We start from the raw sequence: 21,676 nt of genomic DNA, 5'->3' as shown, positions 1-21,676 counted from the left end.
CTGGTTGAAGATGAAAAGCACAGAACAGAGAGAGAGAGACCGTGATGTGAGTGTGTCTGTGTGTGGTGTGTGTGTCCCTTTCCAAGACACTGAGCCCCGGAGGGGACTTGACCACCTGCCATTCTCCTTCCTGGGAGCCAATGGGAAAGATCCTGAGCCGGCTGCAGAGGACCTGGGCTTGAACCAGAGCTTTGCTACTTCACCGCCGTGCGGCTGCCAGCAAGTTGCCCATCTGTTCTTGGCCTCAGTTTCATCATCTGTAGAATGGGATGAATCACTCCTCCCTCCCAAGAGATGATAGGCAGGAAAGCCCTGTGTGGGTGGGAGCTAAGCCTCCGTAACCGGCAGAGGAGGGGGCCTTGGGGGGGTTTTGGGGGGCCTACTTACATCTACACAGGCTAGGCAGGTGAATCTGGCCTCAGGACGCTGGTGGGAAGGGCTTTGGGGGGCAGCTGGGAAACCTGGTCCTAGTCGGACTTGGTCTCTGTCCAAGTCCCTCTGGGTGGGACTTTGGGTGAGTCCTTCCTTTCTCTGGGCTTTGGTTAATCTATACTCTGTTAACAAACCACCTCAAAACCTAGACGACACTCCTGTGTTCTTATTCTTTCTCAAGCTTCTGTGGGTGGACTGAGTGCTCCCTTGCCCGGTTTCTTGGGGCTCACACTCCAGCAGCTGGGGAATGTCAGCTCGGCACAGCTGTAAGGTCCAAGACGGCCTCGCCCACATGTCAGATAGTCCGTCTGGCTAACAGCCGGGGCCTCTCTTCCTCCAAATTCCTTCATGGCATCTCAGACCTAAGTGGGTGAAGGCAGAAGCTACAAGGTCTCTTGAGCCTAGCCTTGAACTTGGACAACGTCATCTCCGCTGCGATCTCTTGGCCAAAGAGGTCACCAGGCCAGCCCAGATTCAAAGGGGGCGGGAAATCAGACTCCAGCTTTTGGGAGCACGGTAAAAGTCACGTGGCAAAAGGTGTCCACACGGTGGTGGCATTGTGGCCCTCCGTGGCAGTTTGTCACAGAGACTTTCAGTGCAAGAGCTCCTTCCAGCTCTACGTCTGGTCTACGTGCCAACTGTGCGCCCACCAGTCAAGGTGTGAGGGAGCAGCGGTAACCCTCGCTGTTCCCGGAAGTCTTCTAGGTAAGAGGTGCCACTACCTCAGGAAACTCAGGGAAGCAGCAGGCGAGCTCATCCACCACGAGCTGCTGTGAGCTGCGTTGGGAACGATCACGTTTCACCAGCACCAGCAACGTGGCTGCCATTTGGGTAAAACATGGTGCATCCGCTGTGCTTTAACGGTGTAAAAAGAAATCGAGGCCTCCATCCTGGAGAAGAAAGCCAGCCTCAACAAATAACCTTCCCAATGCCTCCCTTCACGGGACACCCTTCCCAGCCCGTCACTCAATGAACTCTGACCAAGTCCCAAGAGGCAGGCAGACGAGGACGGTGGTCTCAATCCTTGTGGAGGCCCAGGAACTAAGGGACTGGCACAAACCAAGGTGAGGACGGACAGAGGTCAGAGGCCTACTTCCCTTTTGCTCACCCTCTCCCAGGCAGGGGCTAAGTGAGGGGCAGGGGCTGCCCCCCTCCGGATTTCTGAGCGCTCCTGTGACCTTTGGGGCCCCTCCTAAGGGCCTGGACAAGAGCCCAGCCCTCTCAGAGGGGCCTTTGGTGTCCCTCTGCCAGGGTCTCACCTCCCACAGGTCTCATCGGAGATGTCCCACTGTTCAGCCCTGCAGGCCCCCCGGGAGAGCCTCCCCAGCCAGCTTCATTCCCAGGGATGCTTTGGCGCCCAGGTGACCAGTGGTCAGGAAAGAGGACCTCAGACTTAGGCACACTCGGACTCAGAATCTTCGACCCAGAACATATCTTAGAGGTCAACAAATGGGCTCGACTTGGAGGACATGGGAGAGGCGAGTTTTGACAAGGGCTGGAAAAGCAAGGACTTTCCGGGGTGCCAGAGAGAGGAGTGCAGGCGTGGGCCCTGGGGGCGGGCCGGGGGAGGGGCCACAGGGAGCCTGGGAGGTAGCTCAGAGCTGCAGGAAGGCTTCCAGGCCACGCTGGCTGCTTGCAAACCCTTGCTCGCTCTGCTCTGCGCTGACTCACCTTCCCTCTCCCACCTGTTCCCCTTTCTGAGCCCTCCCACCTGCCTGCCCCCACTGCTCGCTGGCAGGCAGCTCCTCTGATCTCTCACTGCACTGGGGCTCCTGGCAGCGCTGAAATGGGGGGGGTTCACTGTATCTGGGGTGGGGGAAGCTGGGGTATCATGGAACCTGCAGTCACGGGACAGGGCGGGCTGAAGGGGGGCTGCTAGCCCTTCCTCGCCGCACCCCATCTTCCCAGGCGCATCTCTCCTCCCCGGCCAGGCCCTCCAGCTTTCCCCCCTTCAGTCACAGCCTGAGGGAGTAGTGGGTGGCAGGGAGGGAAGGAAGGAAGGGATATCAGGTGGGAGAAAGGAAGAGAAGTGGGGGCAGGGGGGGTTTAGAGGGTGTGGTCTAATGAAGCTGAAAACCTCCCCCTCATCTCGCCTCAAATCCCACCCTTCAGGCATAATTCCTGTAGGATCATCTTTGTTTCCTTCCCGCCAGCTTCTGAAAAACCTATTCCTTACAAATGTAACTCAGCTGTTTCACTGGGTCAGACTCTAGCCTCATCCTTGCTGGTGCTCAGTTAGATCACCTGCTGTGATGGGAGTGCGGCTTCTTCCTGCGTCTGGCTTTGCTCCCCGAAGTTTTTTACGGGGTCTGACTTTCTTGGTATTGATGGAGTCTACAGATTTTCCATTTTTAATGACTACATACTGTTCATAAAATCCTAGCGCTCAGGGGGTGCCTGGGTGGCTCAGTCAGTTAAGCGTCCCACTCTTGGTTTTTGGCTCAGGTCTTGATCTCTGGGTCCTGGGATCGAGTCCCATGATGGGCTCCACACTCAGCACAGAGTTGGCTTGTCCCTCTCCCTCTCTGCCCCTCCCCCTGCATGCACACACTCTCTCTCAAATAAATAAAATCTTTTTTTTAGACTTTATTTATTTATTTATTTGACAGAGATCAAAAGCAGGCAGAGAGGCAGGCAGACAGAGAGAAGGGGGAAGCAGGCTTCCCGCTGAGCAGAGAGCCCGATGTGGTGCTCGATCCCAGGACCCTGAGATCATGACCTGAGCCGAGGGCAGGACAAAGCCTCACAGGTGGGCCTAGAGGGGAGTAACCTTGAACCTCACTGTCCTGAACCCTAGTCCAGGGCCCTTCCCAATCGTACCCACAGGACCGGCTGCCTAACTTGTGGCATCCATGGCAATATGAAAATTATGTGTCCTTTATTCCAAAGTTGGGGAAATGGTGCCATTAAAGACACCCACAGTATAAAGCACTTTCCTTTCTCCAGATTACCTTCTCTGTGCCCTGTGCGTCCCACTGTGTCCTGTTGGACTTCACTCACAGAACACAAGTTCAAAGAGAAAGTGAAGAACGTCAAGACAGAGCCTAGAGAGCATTAAACCCAGCTTCGGTCCCTCCCGGGACGCTGGCCCTCTGATGAGCCCTGCTGGCCTCCCCCGTCTGCTGCAGGACCACGATGAACGCCAGCTCTTCTCCACCATACACAATGCCGGGGTCGGCATTTGTGTCCAGTCTGTTTCGTTGTGTTGTCGTACTTGTTCTTCTGGTGGCTGCTTGCTCCGACGAAGGACTAACAGAATTCTGGGCTCTGTTTGCCAGACCGGCTCAGAACGCAACCCCAGCACGGAAGTCTTTCCGCAAGGACAAGTAAATCTGAGTTCTAAGGATGGCAAAGGAGAGAAGTTTCGAAACCAAACTCTCCTTCCACGTCTTCTCAGGGGGCTGCCTACTGAGAGGGTGAGGGCCGACGAGGGGCAGTGCTGGCCAGAGGGGACAGCCATGGTGCTAGGGCAGCCGCCAAGGGCAGAGAAAGTATACATGTGAGAGGCAAAGGGTCTCAGCATTGAATTTTGCCTCTCCCACCTACAAGCTCTGTGGCTTTGGGCAAGTTGATTCTGTCTCTGAACCTGTGTCCTCATCTGTAAAAAAGAGTCATTCATATCTCTCTCACATGCCATGTGGACTAAATGAGATCTCATATGTGACCAGACACAGCATGATGTGGGGCACATCAGTGGGCCCAAATAATTGTGAGTTCCCTTCCAGAAAGGGTTTTGGTGGGCTTGCCATATGAGACCCAGTTTGAAAACTGACTTCTGAGCTTCCTGGCAGCCATGCAAAAAGGGAAATCAGATAGCTCAGGGTTCCGTGTAATGAGGAGCAGGAGGCTAGACAAAGAGCATGGGTTCTGATTTGTTGTGTGATCCTGGGTCTTCTCTTTCCTTCTCAGAACCTCATTTTTCCCCATCTTCAAAGTTAGGGGGTTGGACCTCATGACCTCTAGGGTCCTGACATGTCTGACAACCTAGGATTCTATTCCCATGTCCTTCACTAGAAGACAGGAAGTCGTGGGGAAGGACGCAACTGGTACTTGGCAAAACTGGCAGAGTCGATCTTCGTCCCGTCCCGCATGCACTGCCTGCCTCGAGGATGCAACCCTACTCAACCCACCGACTGCGTCACATTTGGTCTAAAAGCCCCTACACCAGCCCCAGCTGGAACCCCCAAGCAGAAGCACTTGCCTGCACCCTGGCCATCGGCCCAGACATCATCACCGCTGTTACAGATTTCAAAGGGATTCTGTGACATTCATTCATTCATTCATTCATTCGACCATGAGACCATGGGCCACCTCTGCCCCTACCACTTCGGGTTGGGACCCCGAGAAGCACTCCCAGGGTTTAGTCACCATAACTGTTCACTGTGGCCGAGGGTGGCAGGGCAGAGGGACAGGTCGGCCAGAGCCCCTGCTGGACAGAGGCCACAGTGGGAGGCCAAGAGATGACCCCTGGGAACCTCATGGGCCAGGGAAAGGCAGGCTCAGGGAGATATCACATAGGGGGCAGCTGCAGAGCCCAATCTGGAATGGGACTCCTGACCCCCTGCCACCACCGGTCCCTCGGGTCACCTCCACTGGAAGCGGCCACTTAGAATGAGGGTCTGGAGGCCAGCACCTGCCCCTCAGACTTCTGGAGCCATCCCCGCCAAGGAGAGCAGAGCCTCAGCTAACTGTCCTCCCTTCCCAGCTCCAGGACCTTTCCCTGCCTGTCTGAGTCCCTCTGTCCTCCCCTCCTCCTGAGCCTCCCAGTCAACCCCTGGTAGGGGTACAGGGTGGATGGGGGCTGGGGTGGGTAAGGGTGAGTCCTCAGAGGTGGGACAAGTTCAGGGGTTGAGGCCCGGGTGGTGAGGGATGGAGGGCAGGACCCCTGAGCCACAGCACGAGCCGGCTGACAGGAGACTGGGGCCAGCAAAGGGGTGCGTGAAGATAGGCGGGGGCCTTTCCCCACAGGCAGTGGGGAGCCCTGGGCGGGTTTGGAGCAGGGGAGTGAGTGACCAGAAGGACACAGTCAGGAAGCTGCGTGTGGCAGCCCTGCGTAGGCTGGAGAAGGGAGCGGCCAGGACAGAAGCTGGTTGGCCAGAGCAGGGGCGGCAGGGCAGCCCCAAGGGGGATCTGGCCTCCGTGCAGCCTTGGAGCCTCCTTCGGGGTGGGGGGGGTGCTCTGGAGCACGCGGGCTGGGGCAGCAGGAACAGGAGGGGAGGTTTCGGGGCTCAGAAATGAGACAGGCAGGGCTGGGCTGCTGCCGGAGGAGCCGCAGCGGGGGTGGGCAGCGGGACAGATTAATGACGGGGAAAGCGAGGGGTGGAATGATGGCCCGTCTCCTCGTGACAGGTGAGGGGAGGGAGGACACGGGCAATTGAGCACGGTGAGCAGCGAAGGTGGAAACCTACGGAGAGGACGGACAAGGCTGTTTATGGCCCAGCGTCTGCCAGAAAGGGGTGGGAGAAGAGGAGGCTGCGGATGACCTCGCCGGCTGCTCAGGGACAGCCAAGAACCCAGGCTCAGGGGAAAAGAAATCAGGCCTCGGCTCAGGCTCAGAAAGGCCTGGGCTGACTACGTTGCTTCAGGAAGGAGGCAGCAGAAAGGGCCAGCTTCTGGAGGCCACAGCCTCCCTGAGGACGCGGGTGGCGTCCCCCGCTCTCTGACACGTCCTGTGCGACATGTTTCCCCTCTCCCGGGCTTGCTCGGTAAGGACAACAGGATAGTAAGAACAGCTGCTGTTCCACAAGGGTGAGGGCGAGCATTCCCTCTCTTCCCTCGGGGCTGGGTGGGCCTCGGTTGGAGACCTGGAGAATGGGTTTGCGGGAGGCAGAGCAGGGAAGGCAGGCTCCGGACACTCCCTCCGCTGTCGGGGCTGTCCTCACCGCCAGCCCTCTGCCCATCTCCCAGAGCTGGGTCTCAGACAGGCTGGGCAGGCCCTCTGGGACCTGATCCCATCTCTTGGAATTACAGATGGGGAGACTGAGGCCCAGAAGGGAAGGGGAACCACCTGTGGGTGTGTGCTAACTTGGATGGCCAACAGAGGTAGGAACATGCCAGGCCTGAACCTTCTTGGCCTCAGCTCATCTGTGAAATGGGGATGATGGTGGCTTCCTGCCTCTGGGGCCTGGGCCCCCGGAGTCGACCCATGCAGAGGGCCCCACACACAGTAGGTCAGGAATCGGCTGAGCCTTCTACTTGCGGAGGTCATGCTCAGGGACGCAGCTGTGGTTGGGAGCGCTGTCTCACGCAGCACCGTGCCGACCCAGGATGAATTCCTGGCTCTGCCACTGCTGCTGAGTGACCTTGGAGGAGTGACTCGGTGTCTCTGAACCTCGGCCTGTTCTATAAACAGGGGAAGCCCCGGCTCCTACCACACAGGGCTGCTGGGGCCCTGGGGGGAGGCCATGAATGTGGCATCAGGCCTCCAGATCCCCCATCACTAATCAGCCCCCCACCCTGGCAGCCGTTGTCCTCAAGCACTTGCCAGCCTGTGTCCCTCTGCCCCCAACCCTGTCAGGGTCCACACCTCGCCACTCCCGCATGGGGACAGCCTGGCCTGGAAGACACGGAGGCAACCTCTTCTGTCTGGCAGGGACGGGACTCCAGCTCACCTCACGACCCCAACATAGAGTCCCAGTTTGGCTTCTAGCTCCTCCACGGAGGGGGGCCAGAGCTCAGTGAAAGGGTGTCTGGCAGCTGAGGGCCGGCACCAGCACCCCATCCTTCCATCCCCCACCATGCTGGACCCTAGAGCCTCTCCTGCCTCCTGGTAACTGTCCCCTGTCCCGGGCACCCAGGGCCGGCCACCAAGGCTGTGCTGCCTGCTCCTCCTGGCTCGGGTCCAAGGGAAGGGCCCCGTTCCCCTTGGACGCTGTCTCTCCCATGGAGCCCAGGACCATTATGCTCATCAGGGGCCCCAAATTCTCCTCCCAGAGAGAGCACAGGGGCTCCCTGGGGGCAGGAGGAAGAACCCAGGATGGCTAGATTAGGAGTGCAGCTGTTCACCTTCCTAATCGAGCCCGCAGAACCTTCTCCCAGGGCTCTCCCAGGGCGAGTCACCTGTCCTTCCTTTTCCATCTCCAGCTGGGATTGAAACCAGGCTGACTGGGCCCGTGCTCTGAACCACTCCACGGTCACTCTGAAAGAAAATCCAAGTAGAGGGATGGCACGTGCTTGGCATAGCCCTAGGAAAGAGGGCTCGGCTATCATCGGGCAGAATGTTCTTGGTCTCTGGAGCTGCTAGGGGACTTCCCCCGGATTTTACAGAGAAGAAACAGGGAGACGAGCAGTAACTTAGAAGGTTGTATCCTAGGGAGTGAAGAACCTGGGATCGGAGCCCTTGGGGGTCTGTCTCCAGAGCCCACGCCTTGTGCCCTCACAACAGGTCTCTGGGCAGGGGCTGGGGAGACATTTGCTAAGTGAGGAAATGGAGGAGGCCACTGATGGGCTTCTAGCCCGCTGCCGGCCAACTGTGCGTCTTTGGCCAACTGCGCCTGTCGAAGTGCAGCTGAGAATTCCTTTCCTAGCAGAGGCAGGGGCTTGGGAGCAACCCCCTTCTTCGGGCCCTTGACTCCTCTTATCTGGTGAGTTGGCAACAGGGAGCGGGTGGAGATGGGTGGGGGGGGGCAGGGGGAAGGCTGAGCTCCCCAAGCATCCCATTCCCAGGGGCTCAGTGGGGTCCTCCGGGCTAGAGGTGAAGGCGGAGGCTCAAACAACATCCACAGAACCCCTCCACCCCCACCCAGGCTCGAGGCTCACAACCGCTCCGCTTCTAGCCAGGAAGGAGTCTCTCTCAGCAGTTCCGGCAGAGTCCCCCTCCTTGGCCAGGCCTGTGTCACTTGCCCACCCTGAGCCCCCCGCTATGGCCAGGTCTGGGGACCCCTCTGATGGCCAGGCATGAGTTGCAGAAGGAAGGAAGGAGGGAAGGAAGGAAGAGAAGAAGAAAGGAAGGAAGGGAGGAAGAAGGGGCATGAGTCTTAATGGGGGGGGGCAGCTTGAGGGTGGGGAGGGGTGGCTAATGGGGCTGAGAACAAAGAAGGAGGACAGAAGCCTGTAACTAGGGATGGGAGAGGGAAGCCAGGCAGGAGGTCCACCCTCTTCCTCCTCAGCCAGATGGAAGCACAGAGCCTGGGTGTCCGGGGACAGGCGTTGCTGGGCTGTGTGACCCGAGGCAAGCCACACCATGTCCCTGAGGCTTGGCTATCTCATCTGTAAGGTGGGGACAGTTGTGGCCCCAGCCTGGGCGGTGGGCGGGTTAGGAGGGTGGTGCCAGGATTCCGCAGCAGCTAATGGCGGTTACTTTTATTCTCATCCTTCAAAGTTCCCCTGTCAGTCGCTGCCCACCGGGCTGAATTTGGCTCACCCCAGGACAGTTGGCCAAAGCCCTCTGTAGCCATGATGCCCAGAGCTCCCAGTCCTTGGGAGGCACTGGTAACACCGTTTTCCAGTTGAGAAAACGGGCTCCCAGCTGGTCAAAGCCCGAGTTCCTTCCACACAGCAGCTGTGGGTGGGTTTGGATAAAGATGGGGGAAGGAATAGCTCCTCGCCTCAGTTTCCCCTCCTGCCGCAAAGGATCTGATTTTTCCATTCCTAGGGAAGGATCTGATTCTTCCATTCCTAGGGAAGTCCGCGCCGGATAAGCGGTTACAAGTCATTCTCACCTCGGCAACTATGTCCCCCTACACCAGCCCTGGGTGGCCTAAACTTCCCCGGGGGCCCTCCGCGGTTCTCGGGGTCCCTGTCCCACACCGCCGCCCCGTGGCGGCCTCGGGGACTGCAGGCGGCGGGCATCCAGCCGCGCGGAGCACGAAAACCCCAACCCCGCGGGGAGCCCCGGCCACCCGCCCGCTAGGTGTCCGAGGATTGAGTCCTGCGCTGTTCTCTCTGAGCTCCCAAACCTTCTCATACCCGTCACGCCTCCCTGCCCCCCAACACTCAGCTGGCGGCTGCACACCGTCTCAGGAGCTCCTGCACCACCGCGGGCAGAACTCATTGGCCGGTTCCACCGTGATGCTCGGAAAGTGAAGGCACTTCCAAGGTCACGCAGCCAGGAACGGGCGGGTGGGACGGAGGTGGGATTGGAGCCCAGGTGTGACTTTGTCCCCACATTTAGGAAGCCCAGCGCGCCTCCCACTATGGCCCTGGGGCCATCTGGATCAGACTCCCAGGCAGAGCTGTCCAATGACAGTAGCCAGGACCCCCCAAGGAGCCCTTGACTCGTGGCTTGTCCGAGTTGAGTGGGTTGTAAATGTAACACACGCATCTGATTCCAAGACTCAGTATGGATAAAAAGCATACAAAGGGCGCCTGGCTGGTTCAGTAGGTAGAGCAGTGGACTCTTGATCTTGGAGTCTTGAGTTCAAGACCTCCTTTGGGTGTAGGGCTTACTTTAAAAATAAATAAAAAGCAAGGATCTTGGAAAAGGTCTCATTCTTTTAAAAAATGAGAAATATCTCTAGTAATGCTTCGTATTTTATTTTATTTTATTTTATTTATTTGACAGAGCGATCACAAGTAGCAGAGAGGCAAGGCAGAGAGAGAGGAGGAAGCAGGCTCCCCGCCAAGCAGAGAGCCCGGCATGGGACTAGATCCCAAGACCCCTGGGACCATGACCCCAGCCGAAGGCAGAGGCCTTAACCCACTGAGCCACCCAGGTGCCCAATGCTTCGTTATTGATTACATGTTAAAAATGATGTTTTGGATGTATCCGTTTAAATAAAGTACATAATTAAAATATTTTAATTGATATGTTAAATATATAGTAAATATAATGTTATAGATTAAATATAGAATTTAAATATAGAATTAAAAGTTTCTGTAAGGAAAAGTTCACTTGTTTCTCTAATTTTTTACATAATTACTAGACGATGGAAATTGCCAAACGTGGTTGCTGTTTGAGGTCACGTATTTCTGCAGGATAGTTCTGGACTAGCTGGACAAAAAGTGCCCATTTCTGGGCCCAACCCTAGACCTCTGGCAGCACTGAATTTTAACAAATCTCTTAAGGCATTCAGCAGACACTAAAGTCTGAGTTTAAACTCCAGGAATGTGTCTGATGTGAAACTGAGAAATATACCTCAGGAACAGGCATGGGGCCGGGCACAAAGTGGGCTCTCACTATGGATTTGTGAGAATATTTGTTGAATTCTCATCGAATGCTCACAGTGAGTAAAGGAGATAAGACACCTTACCTGTAAAATCCCATGAAACAAAATATGTTTATATGAGAACAAATGACCTGATTTTTTTTTAAAGATTCTATTTATTTATTTGACAGATCATAAGTAGGCAGAGAGAGAGGAGGAATCAGGCTCCCCCCTGAGCAGAGAGCCCGATATGGGGCTGGATCCCAGGACCCTAGGATCACGACCTAAGCCGAAGGCAGAGGCTTAACCCACTGAGCCACCCAGGCACCCCTCTTTTTTTTTTTTTTTTTTTTGACAGACAGAGATCATAAGTAGGCAGAGAGGCAGGGTCATAAGTAGGCAGAGAGGCAGGCGGGTTGGAGGGGAGGGGAAGCAGGCTCCCTGTGGAGCAGAGAGCCCCATGCTGGGCTTGATCCCAGGACCCTGAGATCATGACCAGAGCTGAAAGCAGAGACTTTAACCCACTGAGCCACCCAGGTGCCCAGATTGACCTGATTTCTTCAACAAATTACAAAATAAGAAATAAATAAATAAATAAAAGAAATAGAGTAGGAACCTCTAGACTGAGACTTAATTAACCAGTTACATGCTCTGATGGGCTTTATTTAGATCTTGACTTAAATAAACTGAAAAAAAAAAAGACATTTGATGATGTTAGGGAACTGTTACAGGATGGTAATGGGATTTGGGGGTTTAAGTTGTTTTCTTTTATAGATCCATCTTCGAATGTTTAGGGATTAATTTATATGTATACAGGATTTGCCTCAAAATAATATGGGATGGGCAAACTAAGGGGGTTAAATAGTTTGATTTGGTGAGTATCTAAGCAGGTTGATGGGTACATGGATGGTCATTTTATATGACTGTGTACTTCTGTATGTGTTGAAAAGTTTCTGTAATGTAAATACTTATAAAACAAAAGATCAAGTCATCTCTCACTAAGGGCAACTAGTAGTTTATCTGGAGGCAAATAAATCATCCTTCTTCAGAAAAAGACCAAAATCAAAAGACTTTTCACTGTATTCATAACAAAGGAGGCTTCAAGGCAAAAGCATTGTTAGAGACAAGGAAGGAATATATAACTCCAAGAAGATATAACAGGTCTAAACTCACACACCTGGTAACATAACCTCAAAACAAAGGAGAAATTAACAAGGAGAAATTGTACTAAACAAGGAGAAACTAAAAAATCCATCATCACAATTACTGATTTTATCACCAGTCTTTCAGACGGATATATCAAGAAGAGAACAGGATCACGAAGGATGTAGAAGATACAGAAAAGACAGATATTTGATTATTATTAGTAATCAGGGAAATAAAAATTAAAGCCACACTGAGTTGGAATTTGACTTCCACTAGCTTGGCAAAAATTATAAAGTTCCACATTTGGCACAGATACGGCTCAGTGAGAACTTTCATCAGCTTCGGGTGGGAGTAAAAATTGGTTCAATCTCCTCAGAAAAGAGCTTAACTTTGCCTCATAAAGTTGACCACATCACACACAGAATGACCTAGCATTCCTTATCCTAAATTTATTATTGAAGAATACGTATATATGTGGTCGATTTGCCAGGAGAATCAGAGAAAGAGGGGGTTGCAGGTGCAGAGGGACACAGGGATGGGCCTCTGAGAAGTGCTGGCAATTTTTTATGGGTGTCTGTATTGTTCTTTAATTTGTTTCTGTTTTGCATGTATGCCTTACGATAAAAATGCTATGTCTGTATATTTGTACATATGACATCTGCATGTAAAGGTATAAGAGGATGGAAAGGGACCTCAGACCATTCACAGTGGCTCTGCCTAGAGAATGTTACTGGGGGGGGAGGGAGGGGCAAGGAGGGAATTCATTTTATATTCATATATTTCTGGATTGTTTGACTGTTTTTACAGTAGGTAATTTTAAAGACCCAATGAAAGCAAACAAAGCAAAACAAAACCCAAATAACACTAACATCAGTTGGGAGAAAATGCCACAGGGGCATTTTAGGAGGTTGCTGGAATGGAAAGAGCCGCCACGGGCTGGTGAATCACGTGATTTCCCGAAGGCTCAGTTTTCTTATCTGTATAATGGGCTCCATGGGGTCTGGTCTCATGGGGTCTCTGGGTGAGATGGGATGGGTGGAGGGCCTGGCTCAGCCCTGGGTGCACAGTGGGTCTGTATAGGAAACACTCCTAAGCAGGGGCAGGAGTGTCTGGGAGTCTAGTGGAGGGGATGGAGAGCAGGACTGGAAACAGCCAGCTGAGAGGTGCAGAAGGCTCCTGGGGGAGGTGATGTGTGTGTGTGCCAGACCCTGGGGAACCAGGAGAACGCGGAGATGGGGTACAAGAATGGCATATCTGGTAGGAGGATGGGGGGTGAGAAGGAAGGGGCTTATGCAGACAGGTCTGGGGCTAGGGGAAGTGCTGCAGGACGAGCTGGGGAGGGGAGAAGCTTTCCTGAGGACCAGGCTGAAAGGAGGACAAGGGCTAAGGGAGGCTTCCTTTGGAACCAGAGAAATCATGCAAAAATATGCAAAAGACCATGCAAATGAGCCCGGCTGGTGGCTGGTGGGAAGAGGACTCAGCTGGTGATTTTGTTCCCAAAGTGCAGCCCAGGGCCACCTGTGACAGGATCACCTGGGGAACTCATCTTGTTCCCCTGCCACCCCCAGACCTACTGCTTCCATCCTCTGGGGCTGCAGCCCAGGAGGCCACATGTTCAAGGAGCTCCCCAGGTGATTATTTACTTCTGCGCTCATTTATTGAGTAGGCACATGGCAATGCATGATAATTATAACACATTAGAATATATGCACCTTGTAATGTATAATATAAACATTCAAACAGGAAAGTAAGTCTCCCTCTTTTCTTATTCTCCTCCGCCCCCACACCCATTACCGTTCTTCTTCTGTGTCCTTCTGGAAGCTACCCACACCCAGGACCGTTCCTGTGTGTCTTTCTGGATGCTACCCACCCCCACACCCAGTACCATTCCTCTGTGTCCTTCTGGAAGCTACCCAACCCAGTACTGTTCCTCTGTGTCCTTCTGGAAGCTACTCCCAGGGGATTCCCCCTGACCGTTCAGGTCCACTGCATCTTGGAGCCCCAGGGTGATGTCTCTGTGTCACCCACAGACCAAACTGTCACTCCTCTGTGTCTTTGTTCACTCCACTCACTCAAAATTCACCTGGAGCCTGCCAAATGCCAAGCCCATGCCAGGCGCAAGGGAGACCCCAGTCTGTCCCCAGAAGCTCACAGAAAGGGGAGCCATGTGCACAAGGCAGCACTGGCCCATGGTCAGCGCCCAGCCGTGCAGTCAAGGCTCCATCCATTCCCATGACCCCCAGCACCTGGGCGGGAAGCCTGAGCTCTCCCCTGCAGTCACCCTCCCCACCGCCGCCCCACCCCCAGTCCATAGTGTCTCCCAGCCAAGTGCTCAGTTTCCTTCTGCTCGAGTTCCCTAAGGGTAGGCCTACCTCAGTGTCTCAGTTTGGGCTGCTGGAACAAGAATGCCACAGACTGGGCGATTTCAACATCAAATATTTATTTCTCACAGTTCCAGAGGCTGAGAATTCAAGATCAAGGTGCCGGCAGACTGGGGATCTGGTGAGGCCTGCTTCCTGGTTCTTAGATGGCCATCTTCTCACTGTGTCCTCGCACAGCAAAAGGGAAGAGGGAGCTCTCTGGGGTGTCCTTTATAAGGACTCTAATCCTGTTCATGAAGGTTACAACCTCATGACCTAATCACCTTCCCAAGGTCCCCCCCTCCCATACCACCTCTGGGGTTAGGATTTCAACATACGGATTGGGGGTGGGGGGGACACAAACATCCAATTCATGATTCAGTCAGCTCAGATAACATCAACAGCAGGAGAACAGGTGAACATCCCATAGCAGCTGCTGACAAGACCGTGCTGGCTCTGTCTGGGATGCACAGAGGTCTCAGAAGAGCTCTTCAAAATTGGGGACAAGTTGCTGGTGGAGAACCCTGGCTGCGGCCCCCATCCAACATGTTCAAGGTATCCTCCTCCCGGATCCTGGGTCCCTGCCTGGGCTGAGGGCTCCTCCCCAAACCTGCCCAGGAACCCCGGGAGCCAAGCCCTAGACCACCTCAGTTCATCCTCAAGCTGCATGCCCCCCAGTCTCTCCCTGAGTGAGAGGAGGCAGGCGAGGGTGAGGGGCAGCTGCCGGGCTCCCTCCCTCGGGTCCCACAGCCTTGCTGTGTCGGGCGGCAGGCAATGCAGCTGTGGCCCGGACTGCTCCCCAGCTCGCTGCTCACCAACGCTCAGGGCCACCTGCTTAGGTGACACGGCGTCCCAGAAGCGTCCCGGGTTTCCCTATTATAAGTGAACCCGTTCAGGGCACTTCTAGGGGTCGCAGGCTCAGGCCCGAGGGCTTCGGTCGGCCAGGCCGGTGTTCTCTCAGAGTGTGTCCCCCGCGGCCGCCCGAGGCTTCGCACCGAGGGGTGCACACCCCCCTCCCCGCCCTGCCAGACCGGGACCGGGAAGCACCGCCACGTCCCGGCTGCAGCGCCCACAGTGGCCACACGGGGGCAGCAGGCGAGCGCCCTCCGCACCGCCCGCCGCCTGAGTTCTAGACCCCGGGGCATCGCCTGGAGGCGGAGGGGAGAAAAGCCTTAGGGAGACCGGGAGAGGAGACGAGGACCTTGGGCCGGGGTCTGGCTTGTCTCTGGCTCTGAGCTGGGGCCTTGGGCAGGTCGCCTCATTCTGGGAACCTCGGTTTCCCCATCTATCAAATGGACTAGGTTGCCTGCAAGGGCCTTTTTTGACCGCGGTAATCCCCGAATGAGCTTGAGTAAGGAGTGGGAGAGACTTTTGAGCCTTGGTGTCCCTGCTCACAGAGTGGGGTCCCGCCCCCGTCTGACAGACACCTCTCATTCCTGGCGGGGGTTGGGGGGAGAAGAGAAGCTGGGAGAGGGAGGTGAGCCCCCTGAGGTCACACCGACTCCAAGGCTAGCATGTGGAGAACCGCATGTGGACGGGGAACCTGAGCCCCAAAGGGGGAAGGGGCTTTCGGTGCTCTCGCACGAGGACAGGGCAGGGGGTGCCGCTGTCCCTGACCACTTCTCTTTCCCGGTGCCTCCCTGGACATTTAAGGACTTAGCGACATCACCCCCTAACCTTTATTTGGAAAATTACACAGAACAAGAGTTGGCAGCACATCCTGCACCCAGAAGGAGAAGGGAGAGGCTCCAGAAGCCCCATGGGAGGTCCTGGACTCAGGGAACAGCCCCCCTCACGACCTCTGGGGTGTCTGCCCCAGTGCAGCCTGACCCTGCTGCCCAGGGCATGCCTCCCACCTGGTCCCCTTCCAACGCTCTCCTCGTGGGCAGCCTAACACAAGCCCCTTCCACCACCCTCAAGAGGGAGGACAAAGCTGGGGGTGGCCTTCGAAGCCCCTAAGCATGGTGCCTCTCAGTGGGAGACGGAGGAAGACACTAAGGTTCAGAGTAGCCCAGAGGCAAGCCAGGACTGGAACCTCCCTCTCTCCAGGCCCATCTGCATCCCTGAGCCGTCATCCCCTTCATAGCTCAGGGCAGGAAAGAAAGACAGAGGGGCTCTTTGCTGAGTCCTTACTGCAAGCCTGGCCCTGACTTGAGGGCTTGCCTTACTGGGTGCCCCAATACTGTCACCTGCCCCAGTGACAGATGAGGATGGCACCGTGGCCACTAGGAGTGAGCAGACCGGGATAGGAACGCAGGCAGCCTCGCTCCTGAGTCTAGGGTCTGCCCTACCTTCTGGGCGTGGGCCTGGCAGGCTGCTTCCCCCTGTGGGCTCAGGGCCTAGACAGCAGTAGGGGAGCAGGTTTCTAGAGTGGTCTGGGCAAGTCAGAATGCCTCCCCATGCCTCAGTTTCCCCAGTCCCACCCACTGACAATGCAAAAAAAGTCCCGAAGAGTGCCTTCCAGCTGACTAAAGTAGCATGTTCCAGACAGGGCCAGTGTTGGGGGGGGGGGCATCAAAGACCTGGCTTCTAGAACCCCACTGGGAGGTGGGGGAGGACACAGCTGAGATATCCAAGGCCACCAGGTCTGGCATCAGGGACCATGGGGAGAGGTGCAGAGGATGATGGGCCGGTATCATCGTGACAGCAGAGCTGCGGTCTCCCCCCGTCCCCCCACACCACCACCCTGTGCGCAGACCCAGGCCATGCCCACCCTCCAGACACCCTCCAGTCTGCTCTCTGACCCAGAGACTGACCTGGAAAGGGAAGTATGTCAGCAGGAAGGTCAGGGATTCCTCCCCTTCTACTTCATCACCATCATCCTCCTGGACTCCCAAGTTCAAAGAATTTCCCTCCCCTGGCCCCGGGGAAGGCCGTGGGAACTTTCAACTCACATGTATTTTATCACCATTTAAAAAAATTCTTTTCATTAAAAAAAAAATAAACACATGAGCAGGAACGGGGCTGGCAGAGCAGGGAAAAGGGGGGTTCCCCGAAGTGGCAAAACAGGAGGGAGAGGGTGTCCCTAAGAGGCAAGGACACCAGAGTGGGAGCCCTGAGTGTGAACTGGGAAGGAAGTGGGGCCCTGGTGGGGACCGGCAGGCAGAGCATGGCCAGCACACTCACAAATCCTTGGTCACAGTCATCCGGTGTCCCCACACCTCCCACCCCACCCGAGAACCCCACTTCCCTGCACAGAGTCACACTGGGCAAAAGACTCCACGCTCCTGGGACCTCTTGGTCACTGTAACACGGAGAGTCGTAGAGGCTTGCAGCCGCCTGTTCCAGCTGTCACACACACACCCCTGGCCTCTGGGAAGACACCCATCGCCAGTTCTGTCCTCTGCTAAAAAACTCCTGGGACCTTATGGCCTGCAAGATATGACCCAGAGGCTTCGGGCTGGCATTCAAGGCTCCTGGCCCCTGGCCCCAGCTGTACTCTCCCATTCTTCCTCCAGGGTGGCTGGGTCCCACCACGCACAGGACCCTGAAATTGCCCTATGGGCACCCACTCCTCCTAGGAGCCCACGCTCTACCCTGTCCTTCCCTGCCTCCTTCGCTTTTATCCTCCCTTCCTCTAGGAATGCCCCTTTCCACGGTCCAAGCCTGATTTCCCCCTCTTCTGAGTGTGTCCTGGATCTTCCCCAAGGCCCTGTGACCTTCCAGTGGGCAGGGCCAAGTCTCCACAAACTCTAGGCTCCTCCTGGCACCAGCGCGCTGTAGGGGCTCAGGCAGAATCTGCTGAGAGGTTTGGCCACAGCAGGTCCCCTGTCTCCCTCCCTGAAACCCAGCAGGGGCAGCAAGTGGGGCTCCTAGAGAGTTAAGTGTCTGGAGCCCTGGGGTCCGGCCCTGTCCAGCTTTGCTGTGTGACCTCAGGCAAGTGTCTCCCTTCTCTGGGCTTTGGTTACAACCTTCTGGGAAACGTGGCCTCCTGAGCAGCCAGTCCCACGGAACAGGCTCTGTCGAAGGGTAGTGAAGGCGGGGCGGAGGGAGTCATCTGCGCCATGATCTGAGGGTGGAGCCCAGATGGTAAGAAGGCCAAGGTCACCACGGCCACAGCAGAGCTTTCTGGGTGCTCACATGCACACCCATCGTAGAGCTATGCTTGGCACTTAGCTGGGGCTGCCCTGGGCTGCTGGAATGTTAGGGAGGGCCCAGAGATCTGCCACTACCACCGGCCCCACCATGACCTTCCTCATCCCCACGTCATCAACCCCATCCCCATATCCCTATCATCACCAAGAAGTTCAAAGAATTTCCTTCTCTGGAAGGCACCTCTGCGGAAGGCACCTCTGGCCAGAGACAAGCCAGTTCTCTGTACACATAGTAGGCTGGACAAGAAGACCTTCCTTGGTTTCTGGAAGGGGGTTGGAGGGAAGCCCCTGTGTCCCCGGCCTCCTCGGGGGATGCAAGGGAGAGAAGGGAGCCCACTTCACCGAGCCCGGCCGTCTCTCCGTAAGCTTCCAGGCAGCATTCTTGGCCTCTTACAGACGGGACAACTGAGGATCAGAGAGGTCAAGCTTGCACAGTTGTGAGTGCATGCGGTGAGGCTCAAATCCAAGGCCTCTGCCTTCTGTTTGCTCATTCCTATTTCTCTGGGCACATGGCAAAAAACAAAGAATATGTGCCTCTGACAGGGGCCCCTTTCCTGGGCCCGAGTGTCTGCTCTCCCAGCCCAGACTCTCTGCTCTGTGAGGCCGCTGGCATGTGGCTAAGAGCTGGGCTCTGGAAGCTTCCTGCCCAGGTTCAAATCCAGCTCCGCCCCTCAGCAGCCATTTTGAGCTTGAGCTCCAGGTCCTAGGTTGGCAGCAGGGCCAAGGGGGTGTGGAGAGAAGGCTGTTCCAACAGAGCCAGGCACAGAGCAGGCCCTCAAGGAGCACTGGCTAGCTGAATTCTCATTTCCCCCCAGGCAAACGCCTCCTCCTCCTTCCCTTCCTTCCTGACCACCCTCCAGGGCCCTGGGCCACCCCCAGAGCCTTTCTCATCCTGCAAGGGGAGAACCAGTAACCCCCTGCACTTCCTCCCTCCACAGTGTGCCCCTCCTGAGCGAGGCTGGCATGTCCTGCCGGGCCCTCCCTGCGTCCGGGGCCTGCCCAGGGCTAGCCGTGGCATGCCCTCAGGTCTGCTGACGATCGAATCGGTGAGTGTACACCCATTTCCTCCGCCCACTACTGCCGGCCACCTCCTCATCTCCCAGGACTTCGTAGAATCTTCCCTGACCTTCTGCTGCCCCGTCTCACAGCTCAGGCCTCACACTCTGTGAATTTAAGATTCCCCCCGCCCCCCACAGCCCTCATCCCTCTGCATGCAAGGATTAGGCTTCAAGCCCAGGACGAGGCTTCTCCTGGGATCTCTCCACCACCTTGCATGCCTCCTGGCCTCCAGTCTGCTCTCCAGGAGCCCGAGGTCTTGACATCCCCTACCCACTGGCTGTGTGACATTGGGCAAGACCCTGACCCTCTCTGAGCCCTGGGGAAGTCAGCTGTAGAAGGGGGAGGGGAACTGACCCCTCCCTGGATTTGCTCCAAGTTTCAGAGAGGGTGGGGAACTCTTTGTGCACTGGAGAGGCTGGTGCACTTTGGACAGCTGTACTCACAGATGCCAGATGCTGGCCGGAATGGGAGTGGAGTGGTGGGGCATGTTGGGTTCTAACTCAGCCCAACCCCCACTCCCCTCTCTCAGAACTAAGCAGAATGTCCCAGCTAAGTGGGAGGGAGGTTTGTGCCCTGTGGCCTGGGAATCAGAAGGCCTGCGGCAGATTCATTCTTCTCCTGGCCCTCGCCCCTGCTCTGGGCCGAAACACCCGGACCCGTTGAATCCACAGTCTCTGCCCCATGAAAGCTGAGAGTCTTATGGGGAAACAGTTCTGGAAACTCTTCACTACCACCCAGTGTGAACCAGGAAGTCAGGCCAGGGAGGCATGCCTCCTGTGGAGGGCAGAGAGTGTGTGTGTTTCGGGGGAGGGGGGGCTCCTAGAGGGCTTCCTGGAGGAGGTGGCGCCAGGACCAGACTAGGTGGGAAGTCGCTGCAACACAGAGAGACCCTGAGAAGCAGGAGCCTCCACTGGCCCCCCTGCCACCACCCCCCCCCCCACTCCCTGGTAAAGTCTAGAAAAGCTTCAGAAGGAGGCAAATTAAGTCTTGAAAGAAACTGCCATTAATTCAGTCAGAAAATAATCCTGTTAATTTAGTCAAAGAAACACTTAAGTGAATTTCTTTCCAAATCCATGCCTATTCAAAAAGCCAGCGAATCCAGTTGGTGGCTACACTTAAAGTAAACTCCCCAATAATCCAAGGAATGGGCCAGTGGAGTCCAGAGTCTGGTAAATCTAGTCCAGAATCATCCCAGTCCTATGACTGCTCATTCAATCGACTTATCCTTTTTTTTTCTTTTCTTTTTAATAAAGTATAATTCGGGCAAACAATAGTACACTTGGGCAAATAACCAGAAAGTTCAGCATGAAGAACTCTGTCATGCCTGCTGGCCAACTGGGGGTGCATTGTGTGGTGACAAAGCCTACAGGAGGGTCTGGAACCATGAACTTGAACAGGACCTTGGCTCCCCGCCGCACCCCAGGCTCGTAAGCTCAGGAGTCATTCTCCAGTTCTGAGCTTTAGTGTCCACATCCAAAAAATGGGGAGCCTGCTGTGAGGTTTGTTATTTTGTTTTTTGGGTTTTTGTTTTTAAGATTTTGTTTATTTATTTGACAGAGAGAGAGAGAGAGAGACGGTGAAAGAGGGAACAGGAGCAGGGGCAGAGAGTGAAGAAGGAAAAGCAGGCTTCCCAACGGAGCAGGGAGCCCCACTTGGGGGTTCCATCCCGAGACCCTGGAATCATGACCTGAGCTGAAGGCAGAGGCCCAGCGACTTAGCCGCCCAGGCGTCCCTGCTGTGAGGATTTTTTAAATCAGGAAACAAAGGGAGTGCCCTACCAGAGGACACCCCGTCTCTCCTGCCCTCCTCCATCCCAGGCCTCGCAGGAGAGGAACCTATACAAATGGACCCTTAAACTTTTAATCTCATGTAACGTTTGGAATGGAAAATATTTTCATGTGGATCAAAATCCAAACGTTAAAACAGGGGGTACAGTAAAAGTCTCCTGCTAGCGCCTCGCCCCCAGCCCCCCATTTCCTTTCCTGGAGGAAAGTCAGCACCTCCCCAGTTTCTTACACAGCCGGCCAGACATCGGCATATAACAGAAACAGAAGAAAACACAGGCACCATCTTTCTCCTCCCTGTCTATTTCCATAAAGAGACACTGACACAAGATGATACTTTGTGTACACCTTTCCCCATTGGTACATAAAGATCTTCCTCATTTATATGGCTTCATTATGGTGTCTTGGATGAATGTTCTACGATTTATTTTCTCAGCCCTTTACCGATGGACAGAAGATATTTCCAAACACACACACACAAACACATGCACGCACGCGCTCACGGCTATGAATAACCCATTTCCCTCCTACGCACTTATACCTGTAAGATAAATACCTGGGTTTGGAATTCTAAGGGCAAAGGAAATGTGCGGTTGTCAGTTTGATGGATGTCACCGCTGCCCTCTTTAGGGGATTTACTTACTCACTCTCCCACAAATGAAGGTGCCTGTCCCCCCCGAGATGTGCTGTCAGTGTGTTTGCAGAATGTTGTAATT

The sequence above is a fragment of the Lontra canadensis genome, unplaced genomic scaffold (assembly GCF_010015895.1).
Source record: "Lontra canadensis isolate GAN:19392208 unplaced genomic scaffold, GSC_riverotter_1.0 scaffold93, whole genome shotgun sequence".
NCBI lineage: Eukaryota > Metazoa > Chordata > Mammalia > Carnivora > Mustelidae > Lontra > Lontra canadensis.
This window is presented reverse-complemented; position numbering follows the sequence as displayed.